Below are 16,011 nucleotides of genomic sequence, written 5' to 3'. Positions count from 1 at the left end.
TTAGGAAGCATGCGTGTACACGTATTGTCAAAATCTTTTTTCGCGAGAAATGGCATGATTTAATTTTGTTTTGGTTCTTACTATTGCACAGAGAATTAAGCGGTTCATAAGCTAAGAATAGCAACAAAAGTTCATTTAAATTATGTCTTACTATTGTAAATCAAGGGCGAAAAACCTTTTATCATAGCCTTGTTACATCAAGACTGTGGTAATTGGTATGTTCTCATTAAGCACCAACAAAACACACGCACATAAATGCACATACACACACAAATATAATACGAAGAAAGTTCATTTCTTCGTTTGATACTAATCAATTTTGTTACATAAATGTTGAATTATACTTGTATTTCAGAGTTTCGAAGATACATAAATATTTTATTATTCATTTCTTCTGTTTATACTTTTAATTCAATGTAATTTTATATTTATCCATGGATAAAAATTTCTACTGAAATTTTAGTACAAATTCTATTCGTCGATTCGAATGGTTTTTCTCTTTTTTTTTTTTTCAATATTTCATGAAATATACTATAAATGTCTTTTTAGTACATATTACATTCAAACTCTTGTGCAAAGTTTATTAAATCATCTATATTTTCTGTCTCTAACTAGTTTATTGAAGACTCCATGCTTTGTTCTCCAAACAATCTTTAGTGCGGATTTGACCTATCAAAACATTCGCAGTTCGATGAAAACAGCCAAGCGACGCCGAATGCCAGGAGAAAGCAAAGTTTCGTCTATTATTCAGAATGTTATCCACGAAATTGAAACTGCTGATGAGAATCTATTTTATGTATATAGTAGATTGCACGAATGTAATAGTATAAAATTGCACTTTGAGACATTTTTTTTTTTTTATCCAAGACACAGATGCCACATAACTTCTATTTCCGCATCAACTGATTAATCATTCATTGATAGATTCGAATTGTAAAGTAACGCAGACTCTATTTATTTCAGATGTGTGAGAAAACAGACAGATAGTGTCTCAGGGTTTTAATCGTCCTATGTCTCACTGCATCATTTTCTAATTAATGTTGCAGAAAAGACAGATACCAATGCTTAGGTGCTTAGTTTCTCTCCTTTTATTCTCGTTTCTTTTTTGTTGAAAAGTACAACGACAGCAGCAACAAAAAGAGTATCGATAAGAATACACAAGACGACTGGGGTATTAAGGCTGATACTATTAACAGGAGAAAGTAAACGAGAATTACTACTACTACTACTACAGCAAATATTATAATACTGCAACTACAACTACTACTACAGTACGATCTAATAGCGAAAAGTTACAGAAACGAAAAGACCTATAAATGAATACACAATCATTTTTAGATTATTCAGTACAAATATGAAAAGAAAAAATCACCAACTTACAAGTATATTCCATTTTCATGCTAGATAGAATAAAATTAATAAGCTTAAAGAAGGCTCCGTTGATATGATGTAATCTAAGTTTCGCTTTTCATTGAAATTGCTATGTATTTAAATGAAAATGGGATAGAGAGTTAAATATCCTGTGAAATCGTTATCGTTACTTGAATGTTGTCTGACTGTTCCAAATCAAACATACAGATTTACATACTATTTAGTTATTTGCCAGTTCGTGCACCATATATTTATATCAAGACCATTGAAAGCATTTCATTCCTAGTATTGGTTCCTGAATATTATATTTAAATGATCCACGCCATATAAGAAATATCTTTCCCATATTAATGCATACATTTATACAAGCAATCACAAACGTATTATACATACGTGGGCGTGTTCGTGTGTATGTATGTATAATGATTTCAAATTGTGGCACAAGGCAGACAATTTCGAGGTAGTTGATTACATCGACCCCAGTTTTATACTGGTATTTATTCCATTGTCCAAGAAAGGATGAAAAGCAAAGATGACATTGGCGGAATTTGAACTCAGAACGTAAGGTGGACGAAAAGCCGCTAAGCATTTCACCCTGCGTGTTAACAATTCTGCTAGTTCGCCGTCTTTGTAAGTACGTATATTGTGTGTGTTTGTGTATCTGTGTGTGTGTGTGTGTGTGTGTCTCTGTGTGTGCGAATGTGTGTCTGCGTGTGTGTGTGTGTGTGTGTGTGTGTGTGGAGGCACATGACCGAGTGGTTAGAGCAGCGGACTCGCGCTTGAGGGATCGCAGGTTCCAATCTCAGACCGGGCGATGTGTGTGTTTATGAGCGAAACACCTAAGCTCCACGTAGCTCCGGCAGAATGGCGATCTTCTGCTGGCTCTTTCGCCACAACTTTCTCTCTCTCTTTCCTCCTGCATCTTGCAGCTCACCTGCAATGGACCGGCATCCCGTGCACAAAGGGGGGGGACCTATACGCCAATGAGCCTTATGAGCCAGGCATGGCTCGAGAAGGAAGAAATAACAACAACATTGTGTGAGTAAGTAGTGAGGTCAAAGTCAACTAAACGTCTAGATGCGGTGGGGTGTAAGTTCTAGATTATATTCAGGATTTGTTGTGTGGTATATTTGCTTATAACAATAATTATAGAACGATACCAGTAATGAACTTTTGAGTGTCCAGCGCTGGCCGTGTATAAAGTAAAATTATACAGTCAATGTTCATTCTATATATACTCTTTAACTAGTACCAGTACGAAAGCTGCAGGCATATATATGTGTCTGTATGTATGTATATGTATATATATATATATATATATTATATATATATATATAATATATATATATATATATATATAGAGAGAGAGAGAGAGAGAGAGAGAGAGAGAGGAGAGAGAGAGAGAGAGGGAGAGAGACAGAGACAGAGACAGAGACCCAGAGAGAAACAAATAGAAAGAGAGGCAGAGTGGATGTATGGTAAGAAGCTTGCTTCCCAAACGCATGTTCCTGGGAGAAGTCTCTCTGCGTAGCACCTTGGCCAGCTGTCCTCTCCGGGGATGGAGGACGAAGTACGTGTTAGTCGACTTGGTCGACTCAATACACTGAGTGAGAATTACATATATTATTATCTAAAACAGTCTGATTCGGCCCCATGCAACTCAAAATTTCGTAGGTTCGTTAGAAATGCACAGCTTGTCTGTTTCAGACAGCCGGTCATACCCGACGTGCTAGGTTCCCCTAATGAGCATACGAAACTTTTATTTTTATTGAGCTGAATCAAACTATTGTAGATTATATACATATATGTGTGTGCGTGTGTGCGTGTGTGTGTATGCATACACACACACACATAATATATAGATAATTGAAATATAGGAAACAATCTTTATAAGAATGTATCAAGTAGTTAGCGTGAAAAACCTCATAAGGGAAAAATCCAGCAATTATTCCTCTTAAATTTATTTATTTCTATTTTTATATTAAGGGCATTACTATACATAAATGCCTCACGCTAGGAGGGACTCTTAAAGTCAAAACTGCCATAATAAATAAACATTTATTTATTATTGTAGTTTTGACTTTAAGAGTCCCTCCTAGCGTGAGGCATTTATGTATAGTAATGCCCTTAATATAAATAAATATAATATACATATCTATAGATAGATAGAGAGAGAGAGAGAGAGAGAGAGAGATGCAAATCAGAATAAAAACAAAAGCAACTAAAGTAAAAAGGACTTACACTGTTAAAAGGAAGGAGGTGTGACGTTTCGAGTATAGATCTTTGTCAAGAGGAGGAAAGAGCAAAGGTCCGGAGAGAAAGAAAAAATAATCCGAGAAAAGCGTATGTATGCGTATACATGGCTGAAGTGACATGTATATATGTGTATGTGTGTGTGAGGGACGGCCCTTGTTTCCGTGTTTACTCATCACCACTGCTTGACAACTGGTGTTTGTATGTTTACGTCCCTGTAACTTAGCAGAATATGCACCAGACTTTAAAATGTACGGGAGTCAATTTGTTCGATTTAAATCTTGACGGTGGTGCCCCAGCATGGCCAAAGTGTAATGATTGAAACAAGTGAAAAGATAGATAGGTAGAAAGACAGATAGAAAAACAGACAAACAGAAAGAAAGACAGACAGACAGACAGACAGACTGACGGACGGACGGACGGACAGACAGACAGACAGACAGACAGACAGAAAGACAGATAGATATATAGATATCATGGAAGGATAAATTTGTGCACGTCTGTGTTCTGCATTTGTCTGTGTGTGAATATATATATGCTATGTGTATATGTATGTGTTTTGCTATGCGATGCGACTGGGCAGACAATAATTCTATCATGTTTTGTGCTTTTTTATTTATCTACTTATTTTTTTGCTAGCAAGCTATCTAAATTCAAAAGCATTTAATTTATCTGAACGGTTAGATCAAAAAGTCAGTTTAAATTCAATTATTTCTGATAATCATCTCTCTTGTTTTCAAGATTTCAGTTACAAAAATTTATAACATCAGATTACAGAAAAATTACGTAACTTTAGAATGAACGTTCTGCTCGTTAGACGGTGTCTTTTTAAATTTTATTAAATTTGCTTTTATATATAATCGTTATTATATGATGACTGCGAAAGTATTTTTCATAAAGTTAATATGATATCTACATTTATTTCATTACTGAATCATTGGGCGGTGTCTCGAAAATGGAAGTCTTGGATAGAAACGATACACGCCTTTCACAACATTTGCTGAATAAAATTTTAGAACTTGTTCATAGTTAACTTTATCGATTTCAAAAAAAGTGTCCATTTAGAGTCAAATTCTATGGAGCACCATGAAAGTCTGTCAATATCATACGCTGACTCACCCTGAAGTTTAGTTCGTGTGTAGGAACCAAAAACGTAAACACTACTATGTCTTACGTTAGCAACAATTTTTTTCGTGTTCGCAGTCGATTTATTATGAAACAGGCCATGAATAACCCGACCTTAAGGATTAGCCGGAGGCATAGCAAACTGACAGGTCTTTGTTTTGCAGACATTGCTCTGATCAGTGATAGCTCTTTGTGTCATCAGCTCCTAATTTGGTCTCTGTATCAATACTTGTGAAAAAATAATGCCTTATCGGCGAATATGAGCCTAAACTCCTCAATCTTGGTGGACAAAATATAAAATTTGTCGATTCTTTTTCATACATAGGCACTAACATTGACATCGATGGAAAAGCAGACATGGGCAAAGTGATGATAATTTTAGAAGTGATGATAGTTTTAGACTCATTGATGATAGTTTTAGAAGTGATGATGGTTTTAGACTCTGTGGTCATAATCTACTATTTGCCGAGGGATTAAACTTCATCTATATACGACGGTGGCAATTACGTGATCTAGTGTTGTCGGCGCTGGAGGTGGTGGAGATTTATTTCACCACTCGCGATATAAACAGGAGTGCATTTTGCACCAAAAGCCAATGTAAGAGTTTCTCCCATGATACGTACAGCAGTATAGTTTGTTCTAACAGAACATCCATGTTTAAGTGAGGATAAATGTTACCTCTCGGTATTAATATTGCTCCTGTTGATAACATATTTTCATATATATACCTCTTTTATAATTCATATGGCATTGTATACGAGCAAAACATGGAGGCAGAAGGACAAGATTTGCAATATGACAAACGTTTTTCATCACCGTACCTTGGAATATCCTGAAGATCAACTTGATGAAATCATAAAAGAGCTGGCCTAAGTAACATACAAGACACCATCACAGCTGGACGAAGGAAACAACATGGCCATGTATTGCACTTACCGTTTGAAAGACGGGCAAGTACAGCCGTCAGATAAAAGGATAAAGGGAGAGGAAAAGTAGAGGCAGGATGGGGAAGTTGTGACAAAGTACCGTACGTGAAAACTTGACTGAGATGGATGTCATCTGGGAAGAGTGGAGTTTCGCTCTGAATAATACCGCTGGAGAACATTCATCGCTCGATGCTATTTGAGCATACGGACACAACGAACACGTTTACGTACGTGTGTATGTATATAAATATATATATATATATATATATATATATATATATGTGTGTGTGTGTGTGTGTGTGTGCGTGTGTGTATGTGTATGAGTTAGATGTTAAGAAACCATCTAAGGGATATGAAATATCCAATATACTACTCGATGTGTACCTACGTATTTATAACCAAGGGCTTACTATTGCATGGCAATATCGCAATTGAATACTAGGTATAGGCGGGGGTAAATTAGAAATTTACCCAGGATTATAAGTCAAATAAGAAAGTGGAGGGGATAAACAATCGAAAGACATCAGCCACTAAACATTCAATTATATCTATTATTAATTGATTACAAAAATATGTGTAAATGATTCAAGTAAACGAATGAAATTAAGTCAATAGATACGTAAACAGATATATAGAGAGAAATAAAGTGAATAATAGATGAGTGTACAAATGCTAAACGCTTACAGCCAAATCTTCCAAGTTATCCTCATCACGTCAGTGATATACAGGGATGAACAAACATTGGACAGGGATTGGTTGAGCCCCAATTCTTCTTTAGAAAGTCCAAAGGTTAGGAAAATAACATATGGAAAATAAGTTATAATAATAGAGTAGGGTAAAATAAAATAAGATAGAAATAATGTAATAGAAATAGTAAGGAATGGTAAGAACTTCATTTTAATTTTTTATTACAATCCATGGTATTCTGTCATGTGGTAAATAAATAAATAAATAAAGCTACACTCAGGAGAAATTTCCGCAGGCTGCTGTTTACATCGTGTTTCCATTATACTCCTTACGGCTGTAAGAGTTTAGTATGTGTACACTCATCTATTACTCATTCATATATATATATAGAGGCGCAGGAGTGGCTTTGTGTAAGTAGTGCTTGCTAACCAACCACATGTTCTCTGGGTTCACAGTCCTACTGCGTGGCATCTTGGGCAAGTGTCTTCTGCTATAGCCCCGGCCCCGACCGACCAAGCCTTGTGAGTGGATTTGGTAGACGGAAACTGAAAGAAGCCTTCTCGTATATATATATATATATATATAATATATATAATATTATTGTGTGTGTGTGTGTGTGTGTGTGTGTATGTGTTTGTCCCCCTAGCATTGCTTGAACAACGATGCTGGTGTGTTTACGTCCCTGTCACTTAGCGGTTCGGCAAAAGAGACCGATAGAATAAGTACTGGTCTTACAAGAATAAGTCCCGGGGTCGATTTACTTGACCAAAGGCGGTGCTCCAGCATGGCAGCAGTCAAATGACTGAAACAAGTAAAAGAGTAAAAAAGTAAAAGATATATATATATATATGTGTGTGTGTGTGTGTGCGTGTGTGTGTGTGTGTGTGTGCGTGTGTGTGTGTGTGTATAGGTTATGAGAGGTAATGGTGTCATTGAGACCCAAAAGTGTCAAGTAATGCTGAATAAGTGCTATAGATAGACCATAATTAAGTTCCAGGTTTGGTGATTATGCTAATAAAGTGTTCAACGTTGGTCCCATGTCAGCGTGTGTATATAATTGTTTTTTCGTAATGAAATAAAAAAAAAACAAGGATGTGTAAATCTTAGAACATTTATAGATAGAAGGTCTTACAGCAGTTTCCAGGATATTTACTATATCCCTTCATCGGAGACGGTGTGAGACGATGGTTAAGCAATAGTTAATTTAGATAAGATACAAAATAGATGTGAGATATGTAGGGATATTGTCTTTTTAGATCCATTTCTTAGGCAGAATGATATACATATAAGATTCCAATACCTTATGAGTAAAATCCAATAGTATTTAAAATTGGTCATTCCAAGTATAGAGTTTATACAAAGTGTTAATGAATCAAGGGTTTTATTTAAAGTGACCTAAAAATAGGGTGTGTATTAGTAGGGTCAAATCGAAAACAGGACGAGGGGAATAAAGAAAGAGAAAAGGAAGAAAAAAAAAGCGAAATAAGAGAGGAGAAGAAAGTAAGAAGAAAAATAATACAATAATAGAAATTAAAGAATAAAAAACAGGAAGAGAGGAATAAAGGAAAGAAAGAGAAAGAAAAGGAAAATGAAAGATATAGATAAGGGAAGGTGTACCAGTTAGTGGTCAGTGGAGATAATTTGAAAGTAGGAGTGGGGAGATAAAGGTTGATAGAGAGAGAGAAAGATATCAGAGTGTAAAAAGATAGAAGGAATGTGGGGAGATAAAAGGTAAAGGAGTGACAAATGTGTAGTGATAGAGACTAAGTGATGGGGCGCAGAGGGTGTTGGCAGTAAGGAATGAAGAATTTAGGAATTTAAATGGTTTGGCAGGTTGTAATAAGTAATATAAGAAAATATATACGTGAAGATGTATACATATGTATATATTAGACGTATATATACAGTTGCGGCCAGAATGTTCAGAACGGCATTCTTTTCGTCAGAAAAGTAGGTATAATTTTTTATCAAAGTTGTTTTATATTCTATAATTTTCACAGACAATAAATACGATATTATTTGTTATTGTCTGAGATGAGATTTTGGTGTAATTTGAGAGAATAATACAAAAGTTATGGATGATTTAGTGATTTACTGCAAAAGGAATAAAGAAAGAGAAAAAGAGAAAGAAGATGAATAAGAGAAATAAGAGAGGAGAAGAAAGTAAGAAGAAAATAATTAAATAATGTAAAGTATACTAGCCATCTCAATATGGTTAACCACTAAGGGTGGGTGTTACTGTAGCTTGTAGCCCCAGGAGAACATCGTCTCCAGCTGGCTTTAGGCACACTTTCTGTGCCCTTATGGTATTTGCAAAGGGAGGTCATCCCTCTCTCGTAACCCTAAGTGACATGCACGGACTGCAGTTTCTAGGTATTTGCCTGTCTTCATTAAATAATGAAATAATGAAAAAATTAAAAAAACAGGAAGAGAGGAATAAAGGAAAGAAAGGAAAAGAAAAATAAAGATATAGATAAGAGAAAGTGTACCAGTTAGTGGTCAGTGGAGATAATTTGAAGGTAGGAGTGGGATTATAAAGGGTGATAGAGAGAGAAAGGTATTAGAGTGTAAACAGATAGAAGTTACTCCTGAGAGTTGGCTTGCCAAAACGGCGCACTGCATCCCTTTCTTTATCCTTACTAAAACTTACCTAAACAGCACTCACATGGATGCCATGCTCTTATCGATGATATCCTTTTAGCCTTGGGATCAGATTCGAAATCTGATGTCATATATCTTGACTTCAGTAGAGCGTTCGACAGAGTTGACCATAATATCCTACAGTCAAAATTAAAAAATTCACCATCATCCGTGAAAATTGCACAAACCGAAATAAAGGAGGAACAGCTATCTTTCTCCATGACTCTTTTTCAGTTGATGCCAAGGACATATTTTCAAATGGTTACTGTGAATCCATATCACTACAAGGCCAACGACATAATCAATGTTGGTCTCTACGGGTCTCCCTAAGAACCTCTAAAGTGCTTTGAAGAATGCCTCAACAAAATCAAGTCCTTCTATTAAAACTCCGACTCTGGAAACATACAATTATGGGTGATTTAAACCTCCCTTATGTAAACTAGCTCACAAATATTCTGAAGTTATGCAACTTCACTACACCAGACAAAGCAGCAACAGAATTACTCTTTAATCTAATGGATGAATTTTTCCTGACACAGCTAGTGCTCGAACCAACAAGACAGAATAAAAGGATCTTGGATCTAATATTAATAAACCACTCAAGCTCCATTCACAGGATTTCAATTGAAAAGATTCTCCTCTCAGACAACAACATGATACTCTACAGCATTTATTTCCGCCGTATCAAAACCAAACCAGCCAGTCACACTCCACAGCACTTATTTGACAACATATACTTCCACAAAGCTGAGTGGGGAGCAAGCACAAATGACCTGTCCTTTATCGACTGGTCTTTCACTCTCAGCTCCACTGACATTGAAGCCACGTGGCAGTACTTTGAGGACATTGTCACATACACATGCTCAAGACATGCTCCTATGAAATCCACTAACACAAACGGAAACTGGCTTCCAAGAGAGAAAAAGAACACTCATCAGGCACCCCAAAAGACTTAATAAAAATAATCAACCAATTAAAATACTCCTACATACAACATCTACATTCAACAACAATGAAAAGGCTGGAGTTGGAAAAGCTTTATCTGCAGACCAACATGAGAACCTGAATTGAAAATCAAAGAGTTGCAGAAGAAATGTGGGTAATCAAAATAATCAAACAGAGACCAAAAGTGTTCTAGTCATATGCAAATAAGCAAAGGGCCGCCATCTCACCCAGTGGTCCATTTATCGATGATAACGGCATTCACCATAACGATGCTAAAGAAATAGCAGGAGTGGCTGTGTGGTAAGTAGCTTGCTAACCAACCACATGGTTCCGGGTTCAGTCCCACTGCGTTGCATCTTGGGCAAGTGTCTTCTGCTATAGCCCCGGGCCGACCAATGCCTTGTGAGTGGATTTGGTAGACGGAAACTGAAAGAAGCCTGTCGTATATATGTATATATATATATATATGTGTGTGTGTGTGTGTGTGTTTGTGTGTATGTGTTTGTGTGTCTGTGTTTGTCCCCCTAGCATTGCTTGACAACCGATGCTGGTGTGTTTACGTCCCCGTCACTTAGCGGTTCGGCAAAAGAGACCGATAGAATAAGTACTGGGCTTACAAAGAATAAGTCCCGGGGTCGTGGTGCTCCAGCATGGCCGCAGTCAAATGATTGAAACAAGTAAAAGAGTAAAGAGTACTGCAGAAACAATACTGCTCTGTCTTTAGTGATCCCACTGATATTGACGCAAGTGAAGTGAACGAAATCGTTTCCCAGCATATAATCTCGGACATCACCATTATTGCTTCACACATCATAGCAGCAATAAATAAGATCAAATACTATTCTGTTGTGGGCCCTGATAGATTCCCCGTTAGTCTCCTGAAGGAATGTAGGTACCAACTTGCAGTCCTCTGACCAACTTCTAGAGAAATTTTTTAGACTCAGGTTATACACCGAAACAGCTCTTATCCCAGTTTGTTATCCCGTTTTTCAAACAGGGAAACAGATCCCTCGCAGTCAACTATCACCCAATCTCACTCACCTCCCATATTATTAAAGTGTTTGAAAGGGTGGTGTGATCAAGGATAGCTGGCTTCCTGGAAAGCCTCAATCTCCTAATGTCAAACCAGCATAGCTTTCGCTGCGGCAGGGACTGTCCAACTCAGCTCTTATTGATGATATCCTTTTAGCCTTGGGATCAGATTCGAAATCTGATGTCATATATCTTGACTTCAGTAGAGCGTTCGACAGAGTTGACCATAATATCCTACAGTCAAAATTGTCAAATGTTGGAATCCGTGGGAAACTACTACACTGGATTGAGTATTGTGATCGGTGGAATCCACTCAAGCCCAGCAAAAGTCACCAGTGGTGTCCATCAGGCTACTGTCTTGGGCTAGCTACTCTTTATAGTCTACATATTTGACCTTTCTAGCGTCATAAAATACAGTAAAGTAAAAATATTCGTTGATGACTCCAAGCTCCAGAAAATTATCAATGGAGAAGAAGACCGAACTGAACTCCATTCTGATCTACATGCTGAGAGTCAATGGGTTGACAAAAAGAAAATGCAACTAAAACGAGGGAAAATTTGGAAAAAAGACTATGCTGAAACAGCCATACTCTCTTTCTTCAGGGCATCTAATAATATCAGAGAACTTAGAGTGATTGTTGATAACAAAGTCAGCTGGAGTGCTCACTCAAACAATAAAGTCGATATAGGTCGAAGGATGAGCTCCTGGATATCCTATGCACCTTCCGGCCCAGAGAACAAGATACCATGATTCCTCTTTTCTCGTCCTTTGAACAGCTACATCTCGAATACCGCTGCCCCCTATGGTCTCCCCATACAAAACAAAACATATCTAAAATTGAATCACCTCAGAGTTCATTGACTAAAAGAATAAAGGGCATGACTGATCATGATCATTGAGACTGCCTTATAGCATTGAAACTCTATCCTCTCCAGCACCGCGGTGACCGATACATCATTTGCACGATGTGGAGGTTATATATGTATGTATGTACGTATATATATATATATATATATATTATATATATATTATATATATATATATATATATATATATTATATATATATATATATATATATATATATATATATATATATAGGTGAAATTGATTAATTTTATTAAATTAATTATATTCCACCCTTTATTGCATATATATATATATTATATATATATATATATATATTATATATATATATATATATGTATATATGTATGTATGTATGTATGTATACATATATATATACATACATATATATATGTGTGTGGTGTGTGTGTGTGTGTGTGTCAAATTATAATTAAGGGTATATAAGAGATACCACCATGCTAGATATCGCAGCCAAAACTTGACTCTAAAACCACATTAAATGTTCATACAGTACCTGGTGCTGTATGAACATTTAATGTGGTTTAGAGTCAAGTTTTGGTTGCTACATCTAGCATGGTGGTATCTCTTAAATATCCTTAATTATAATTTTAATAATAATTATTACCTATGAGCTTTTTATTCTCATGCTAGCCACCTGATATGATCGGTATTTTAAATAACGATCTCATCCTTATTTATATAAATTTGTATATGTATGAATGTAAAATATATATAGGATGGTGAATATTTTTAGAAATTTCACCACCAGTGGCCTAGCATGTATAAAAAGTCAATAGACAACATATTCTCAATATACAATAGTGTACATTTAAACACAAGAGAAACTACCTTTACCATGTAATTTTACACGCTAGAAGAAGCAGTCAAAACGACCAAAACCACATTTAAGATCAATTTCGAAGGGAATGAAGAATAAAAACTTTTACCATGTTATTTTTTTACGGTTATACCTAGGTTTCAAATTTTTTAGCAAATAAAATAATTTGCTAGGCGAAATGTATGTATGCATATATATATATATATATATATATATATATATATATATATATATATATATTATATATAGGCGTAGGAGTGACTGTGTGGTAAGTACCAGGTGTAAGAGTGGCGGTGTGGTAAGTTGCTTGCTTACGAACCACATGGTTCAGGGTTGAGTCCCACTGCGTGGCACCTTGGGCGAGTGTCTTCTACTATAGCCTCGGGCCGACCAAAGCCTTGTAAGTGGATTTGGTAGACGGAAACTGAAAGAAGCCCGTCGTATATATGTATATATATACATATATATGTATATATATGCATATATATATATATATATATATATATATATATATATATATATATATATATATTATATATATATATATATATAAACCTTCCCGTTATATATCACGCGCTCACGTGATCACGCTTTTATGCTATATTCTACCAGTACCACTACCTCTCCATTGGATTTTCTTACCTCTAAGGACACCTACCTTCTGGCTGCACTTCACGGATCAAAGTGACTTTGTTATTGATGTGAAATCCTTAAAATATACCACGACGTCTATACATTTTTAACCTTGGATTTGTTCGTATAAACTGTCCCTTTCGTTTTATTTTCTCATATATTATCTTTCTTTCCTTGTTTCTCTCCTTGTTTCTTTTCTGTGTATCTTTCTGTCGAAGAGCGTAGGCTCGAAACGTAAAAGACTTGTTTCATTTCTATTCCTGAGCGCCATACTAATACAATTGTTTGTTTGTACTCCACCTGCCTTCGTCTTTTGTTTATTTTCGTAAACCTTCCCGTTATATATATACATATATATATACCGGTTCGCGGAACACCTTCGTGACATCCACCTTGCGAACGACACACCGGTCTCTCGCCATTTCCGCTCCACCGGTCACTCCTTGCAACACCTATCTGTGTTCGGTTTGTCCTTACACAGAGGCCATCCGGAGTCCCGTTTGCGCCGTGAACAGGAATTAATCTTCTCTCTTCGCTCTTATACGCCATTTGGTCTCAACTCTCCCCCCCCTCCTCATCTAACCCCTCTCCTACTTCCCCCCCGACCCCTAATTCTTCAGTCCTTCATCCTTTCACCCCTACTCCCCTTGCCTTCTTCCCTCTTTCTCCCTCCCTCCTTCCCTCTTCCCCTTCCCTCTGCTCCCTCACTCCCCTTCTCTCTCCCCCTCTCCCCCGTTCCTCCTTCCTTCTCCCCCTCCCCTCTCTCCCCCTCCTTCCTCCTCCCCTCTTCTCCTCTCTCTCCACACTACCACCACACGACTTTACACATCACATCATATATGATGTGCCATACTAATACATACACCAACTAATACATACTAATACATACTAATACATACACCAACCCTATACATACACACGTCCAGACCTCTCATACGCACTAATACTCTCTCATACACACACCCTTATACATACTAATACGTACTAATACATACTAATACATACTAATACATACACCAACCCTATACATACACACGTCCAGACCTCTCATACGCACTAATACTCTCTCATACACACACACACACACACACCCTTATGTTGGAGCTGGTCACTCAACCCTATTATCTCCCCTAATTTCGCTCTCGCGTCTCATGCTTGATCTTTGACTTCTGGCCGAAATCAGATCGCCATGTTGGTTCGTTAGTTACTGCACGCATTTTTTTTCTCTCCTTCTTTCTGTGTTTTTTTCTCTCTGTGTATCTTTCTGTTGAAGAGCGTAGGCTCGAAACGTTAAAGACTTGTTTTATTTATACTTCCTGAGCGCCATACTAATACAATTGTTTGTTTGTTTTCCACCTGCCTTCGTCTTTTGTCTATTTTCATAAAGCTTCCCGTTATATATATAATATATATATTATATATATATATAATATATATATATATATAATATATATATATATATATATATATGTATGTATGTATGTATACATACATAATATCTTTATACATATAAAACTGAGAAAGTGTCTGTCTGTCTGTGTGTTTCCCTAAAACTTGAGAACTACACAACCAATTTCATTTAAATTTTATACATGCCTTACTTCGGGTCCGGGGAGTGCCATCGGCAAAAAGAGTTTTGAACTTTTTGCCAAGGGCTAGCCCACAGCAATATCATATCTTCTCCACTACGATTCCCTAAAACTTGAGAACTACACAACCAATTCCATTCAAATTTTACACATGCCTTACTTAGGTTTCATGTAGTCTCATGGGCAAAAAGAAATGTTCAACTTCTTGCATAGAGCGAGCCCATAGCAATATCATATCTTCTCCACTATTTCAGTATTACGTTTTAAAAGTGAAACAAAAACATTTCTCTATTTTATGTCAAATACTTTCACTTTAACAATAAAAATAATAATAACAATTGAATTATATGTAGTAACATAACAAAAGTAAAAATAGCAATTGGTATAAAATTGCATCAATGACTTGAACTTGAGTAAGTGGTTTCACATGAATGGGAATAAATTGAAATAAAATTAGCGTGCAGAAATGGAATAGTCCAGATGGATAATAAAAAATTAAATTAAAGAAAAGACTATTGTCTATAAAGTATACAATGTAGAGAAAAAAGGTCGCGTTTTTTTGCGCTCTGTAAAATTCGTTAAAAAAGAAAAACAACAAAAAGTGAATTGTGGTTGCGGAATTGGAACGTCGGTTGGTGCGGTTTCGCGTCGCACTGGTTCTGTGCGTCGCACGTTTTCTGTTCGGGAGGGGCCGTTTTTCGGTCTGAGGCGACTATGAGCCGCCTCTACCAAACGGATGAGATGGAAGGGAGAAATTTCTCTGAAAATTCGTCGACATCTGATGAGGAGTTGGCGGTGAAAAAAATGGAAAGCACCTATGCAGGTATAACGAAGAAGTCAACAGAAAAAGAGATAGACCTGGCTAAGTTGACGGACTTCCAGGAGTTCATGAAGGAGGAGGAGAACGGAGAGGTTGAGCTGTTGCCTCTAGCAGGGCGCGGAGACTGGTTCCATCGTAGAACCATTAAATATAAAGTATTTATGAATGGAGGTAGAAAAATGGAAGTGATTAACATGGAAGGAATTGAAGAGGCTTTCAAACGGACGGAGAAGAAATTGTGTACATGACAAAAGGATTAGAATATGGAACCATAACGGTACAATTT

The sequence above is a fragment of the Octopus sinensis genome, linkage group LG1, assembly GCF_006345805.1.
Source record: "Octopus sinensis linkage group LG1, ASM634580v1, whole genome shotgun sequence".
Classification (NCBI taxonomy): domain Eukaryota; kingdom Metazoa; phylum Mollusca; class Cephalopoda; order Octopoda; family Octopodidae; genus Octopus; species Octopus sinensis.
The sequence above is the reverse complement of the archived record's forward strand: the minus strand, read 5'-3'. Positions refer to the sequence as shown.